Source organism: Sminthopsis crassicaudata, chromosome 5 (genome assembly GCF_048593235.1).
Source record: "Sminthopsis crassicaudata isolate SCR6 chromosome 5, ASM4859323v1, whole genome shotgun sequence".
NCBI lineage: Eukaryota > Metazoa > Chordata > Mammalia > Dasyuromorphia > Dasyuridae > Sminthopsis > Sminthopsis crassicaudata.
This window is the reverse complement of record NC_133621.1, coordinates 71,155,621-71,161,620: the sequence shown is the minus strand read 5'-3', so window position 1 is coordinate 71,161,620 and position 6,000 is coordinate 71,155,621.

Sequence of the window (6,000 nt, the reverse complement as noted above, 5' to 3'; positions counted from 1 at the left end):
ATAAAATGAATTGAAAAAGGAAATAGCAAACCACTTCAGTGTCTTTGCCAAGAAAATCATAAATTGGGTCATGAAGACTCAGAAAAAACTAGGACAACTGAGCAACACATAATCAAAAAACATTTTTCTCCTAAACCTTTGCTACAAGAAGCACTGAATCAGAGAATTATTGCTGTTATAGCTTATTTGACAATATTACATGTCATCATATGTGATTTGTGTATATATATATATATATATATATATATATATATACATATACATATACATATATATATTAGCTATAGGCAGATGTTATAGAAATGTAGATTTGTACACATGCATATAGAAATACAGGCATGATTACATACATGTATTGTTATATCTATTTGTGTGTAGATATGATGCATATATTGACACATAGATGCCAATGGAGAATACTTTGGGTCCGATTTCCTTTAGCTATGGGTGTAACTCAACCTTATGATGCTCTGGTGTAAGCTGTGTGTCTGGATATTTGTGACTTTTTGTCTTTTTACTCTTTTGTCACATGCTTTGTGTTTCTAGACCACCAGCATTCCCAAAGACCAACATTAATTGCTAGTTTTATAGTCATATATGTTTAAATGATAGGGAAGCCAGATTATCTCCAAATGAAAAACATCCAAATTTAATGAAGTTCAAAGGAAGAAATGTTTATTTATGGATTAAAGTATAAAAAGATCTGCTATTCAGAGTTACTGAAATACTGACAGCTCCTCCTGGCAAGGGAAGGGAGCGTGAGTAGAGAAAAGCAATGGAGAAAGACTATAGTTCTTCTCTGATGCTGAGAGTGAATCAACAATCCAGGCAGAAAAATAAAAGGCTCCTGGGTCTTTTGACACCAGTTGAGAACAGAGATGCTATGCAAGTGAAGTCTAAAGAAGGGAGAGGATGCCTCTGGTTAAAGGGAGGAGGTTTTATACTGTCAGCTCATCATACGTCTGCAGGGGGATGCCTCGACATGTCTTGAGAAACAGAGCATATTTTCCCCTTTGGGGCACAGCTTTATTCATTGTTGAAGTTCAATGATATCATTTAACATTTGCAGGGCTGTTAGGGTGAAGGGTACTTGGTATCTAAACTATAAGGACACCAGTGAGGCTTATTTCCATCTTCTTTATAGTGTACAAGCCTTTGATTCTGCTAGAAACTACTGACAGATGACCATGTTTACTGAAGAATAACAATTTTTTTTAAAAAAAGGGCTACTTTTTTTAATCCTTCAGAGTTAAAAACTTGTTTGCAAATGTTTCATACTCTTAATTCCTTCTTCACAAGATCTTTCATTCTTCAATATTTCCTACTATCATTCAGGGTAGTTTTACATTTACGTTATATAAGTAGGGGTTAAAATTGACTTACGAGAAGTCCCTCAAATTAATATTCAATTTTCCTCTGCTGTTCTTTTGACACCATACCTGGAATTTCCTCTTTGCTCACCTCCTCCTCTTGAAATCTCTAGCTTCCTTCAAGGTTAGACTCATATGCCCTCTCCTGAAGCACTCAGTTCATTTACTAGTTCCTGAGATCCTGTACTGCAGGAAACCTTTCTTGATTTCCTCTGTCACTAGTGCTTCTATCTCTTCCCCTCAAATTATCCTCTAGCTACATATGTGTTTAAAGGTAGGAAACCCCCGTGGAACATAAACTTCTTGAGAGAAGAGGTGTAATGATTTTTGTGTACATCATCACTGAGCTATACAGTATCTTGAACAGAGCTGGCATTTAATATAAAGTTGTTGAACAATCAAGAAGTGTCTCCTTTTAATTTTATCCTTAGATTATAGAGAAAGGATCTGAAAAGCCATCTACTCCACTCTCCAAGTTTTACAGAGGAGAAAAACAGAGTTTAAGACACTTCCAAAAGGGAAGAGCCATAGGAATCAACTGTTCCAACTGATACATTTTAAAGATGAAGGAAATAAAACCCCAAAAAGTTAAGTCACTTCCTCAAAGTCGCACAGAAAATTATCCTAGGGTAACGTCCTGGGACTTCATGTCCCATGATTGCTCCAAAATCAATGCCCTTCATTATGTACCAAGTTCTTTCCATGGTACTTCAGAATGCCTATGGAACCAAAACTGGTGTTTAATTCACAATTTCTCTTTTTAAAATCTTTGCCAAGACTTAAACTAGACCTTCCTTTCCACCACTTACTGCCCAATATTTGTCGTCCAGTAGAAACTGTCTTACTTTTTATGTTTATAGTTCTAGCATTTATAACAATGCCAGAACAATAAAAATACTGATGCTTAATAAACAAGTAGTAGATTTTGGGGGTAATTTTGTTCATTTGATTTTTTAGTGATCATCTCAATGTTCCACAATGTCACATTTTTCCATATACAGAAGTATTTTTTAAATTAAAGCTTTTTATTTTCAAAATATATACTTGGATAATTTTTGACATTCACCTCTAAAAAACCCTGTGTTCCATTTATTCCCTTCCTTACCACTACCCACTCCCTCAGTTGGCAACTGATCCAATATATATTAAACAGATACAATTCTTCTATACATATTTCCACAAAGATCATGCTGCACAAGAAAAATCAGATCAAAAATGAAAAAAATGAGAAAGAAAACAAAATGCAAGCAAACAACAATAAAAAGAGTGATAATACTATGTTGTGGTCCACATTCAGTTCCCATTGTCCTTTCACTGGGTGCATATGGCTTTCTTCATCACAAGATCATTGGAACTGGTCTGAATCACCTCATTGTTGAAAAGAACAATGTCCATCAGAATTGATCATCGTATAATCTTTCTGTTGCTGTGTATAATGATCTCCTGTTTCTTCTCATTTCACTCAGCATCAGTTCATGTAAATCTCTCCAGGCCTCTCTGAAATCATCCTGCTAATTGTTTCTTATAGGACAATAATGTCCCCAAACATTCATATACCACAATTTATTCAGCCATTCTCCAACTGATGGGCATCCACTCAGTTTCTAGTTTCTTGCCACTACAAAAGGGCTGCCACAAACATTTTTGCACATGTGGGTCACTTTCCCTCCTTTATGATCTATTTAGGATACAAGAAACACTGCTGTGTTAAGATTCTTACAAGATACAAAGACAGTGGAATTGATAAGAGACATCAGTTATTTTAATTTAGCATGGTACTTAACAGTTCTATAGTTCACTAATGTATTTAGTACTTATTAGAGTTTCACAAGAATTCACACCTTTAAGAGAGCATATATAAGCTAGGAGCCTCAACCAGGAGGTACTCTAAGAAATTCACAAGCCAGAGACAACAGTCAGGCAGAACGAAGGAAGAGAGAGGAGTGGTGGCAGGCTGTCCTGTGGAGAACATTGAAACCAAGATCTGGAAGGCCTCCAGAAAAATAGCTAAGCCCCAAGTGAAGGAGATAAGTTCTTTGAAGACAATAAAGTATTTGGACTTTAATCCTTGGCTGCATTTGGGGTGATTACACTGAACTGAAACTAAGGCTAAATTCCAAAAGCTTCCCAAGAAAACTGCTCCCAGAGAACATCACACTTTAGAGAAGAACATTACACTGCTGGATCAAGGGTGTGCACAATTTGATAGCCTTTTGGGCATGGTTCCAAATTGCTCTCCACAGTGGTTGGATCAGTTCACAATTCCACCAACAATGTGTTAGTGTCCCAGTTTTCCCACATTTCTCCAATATTATTCATTATCTTTTCCTATAATTTAAAAAAATCTGAAAGGTATATAGTGGTACTTTAGAGTTGTCTTGATTTAATGCCATATTTAAAAAATAGTTTGTCACATTCTCTTACTTACAAATCATCTTCTGTATAGCATGGACCCAAAAAAGAATATCACAATTTTTAATTAGGTAGCAAAAATATCTTCTATACTTTCTCAATAGAATTTGCATATTGTTTTTCTTAAAAGCAAAAAAAAAAAAAAAAGCTATTTTGGACATGTATAAAACCCCTCAGATCATAAAAGCCTGGCCCTGGGACAAAAATATGAAAATACTATATAAATAATTCTAACCCTTGTTGAAACAGGTCAGTGTAGCATTTGCTCATTTGGAATGCTAGAAGAATTAGCATTACTCTTTGGTAATATCATTTTAATTTTTTAAGGCTGAAAATATCCCATTTCACCTGCATTGGTAAGAAACCAATCTGGTACTAATAGCCTTCTGGCAAAAAAAAAATTCTTTAAATGTGGGTTCAGAAACTACTCTGAATTTAGAAAATGTGATTAAAGTCAAGCTTTTGGCCATAGCTAAATAAAAAAGGTTGAGATTTAACTCTTTTAAGTCTTTATGATGCATTGTCCTTATTAGCTGTATGCTTTTCCCCATTGAGAGTTTAACAATACTTTATTATAGGATGATTATTTTTTAAAAAACCAACTGAAGCCCAAACAACTGGTGAATATAGAAATTAGCTAGCAAAGATCTAGCTGTTAAATCTTATGAAAACAAATAGAGGTTTGCTAATTAACTGGTCTTAAAGAGGTGTCACACACCTGAGGTGTTAATAATTATTGGTCCCTAATGGTGCTAATTTAGTGATTAAAAGGTTACAAGTTTCTGTTTATTTCTCCAATGTTGAACACTAGCCAATGTGGATGGCAGCTGTAATATTTGTATGCGACACACAGTCCTGAAACTGTCCTTCCACCTGCTGCCTTAGGCAGGAGTGTTTACTAAGGTGGGGCACCATAAACCAACAAAGACTTGTTTTCCTTCTTGAACTCTTAGTTTCTAGGCCAACAATAGCACTGTTCACACGGGTGTTATAGCCCACAGAAGACAGGATATTAAAAGATGGAGTCTCCTACTGTCATCTTGGTGACTACTTTGGTATGAATTTGCTCACTGAATGTGTTCATCTAGATGAAAGAATCAGAAAAGATTGGAATTGGAATGCAATTTATACATCTTAGATAAGGGGGAAAAAACCCTTTGAAACACGGGAAGGGAGAATTGCTTATCATAAGAAAAGAAGATGCTATGATTTAGCTGAACATGGAAACCAAGAATCTGCTGTCCAGAATCATAAAAAATAAAACCCATAAATGAGCACATAAAAAATTTCCCCAAAGCAGCTCATATCTGCCTTTAGAATGAATATAAACATAGAAAACAGATCCATATCTTAACTTCCCAGTCCAGCACTTCCAGCTATATTGAGATTATGAGGCAGCATGGTACAAGGAAAAGACACTGGACATGAGGTTAGAAGACCTGAGTCTGAGTTTCTGTTCTGTCATTTACTAGTCATATGACTTCTACAAATCACTCAGTTTATTCAATTATAAAATAGGGCTATTAACCCTGATGAAGTTCAAGCAAGGTAAGGTACACAAAAGTATTTTTAATTGTAAAACAACTAGTAAGAATATAGTAGTGTTACATTACATAGACAAAGCAGAAAATTATTTGAGAGATCACAATGATGGTATCAAAGAAGAGCAAAGGACTTCTCATGAAGTCACATGAATCTTTCTGAAAATCAGAATCACCATTCTCCATGCCCATTCCCATATGGAAACAGTTATCCTTCCTTCTCTCAATCCTACTTGTTCCATACCCATTCCTTTCATCTTCGCATATATTTTATTGAAAAGAATAATGTATTTTCTTTATCACTGAACTAAGTTCTCCTTTAGATTTGCCATGGAAAGAAATTACACATTTTACAAGTCATTGCTTCTCTTCATGGACTGATGGCAGGAATAACTAGAAACAGTATGCATGTGCAGCTTTGGAGAATAGCAGAAATTAAGAATAAGAGATCAAAAATTTAAAAACAGCAATAAATATATTGGGAAGGAAGGAAGGAATAAGAATAGTAGAAATGAGAGGGAGAGGATGAGGATAAGGTAGATTTTAAAAAAGGAAAGGAAGAGGGACTGACTAAGGGAATACATATACATAAACATCTATGAAAATAAAGCTCAAAATGCTAAAATTCCTTTTTGTACCAAACAAAATTGAAAATAAGATAAAATTAAAATTAAAAA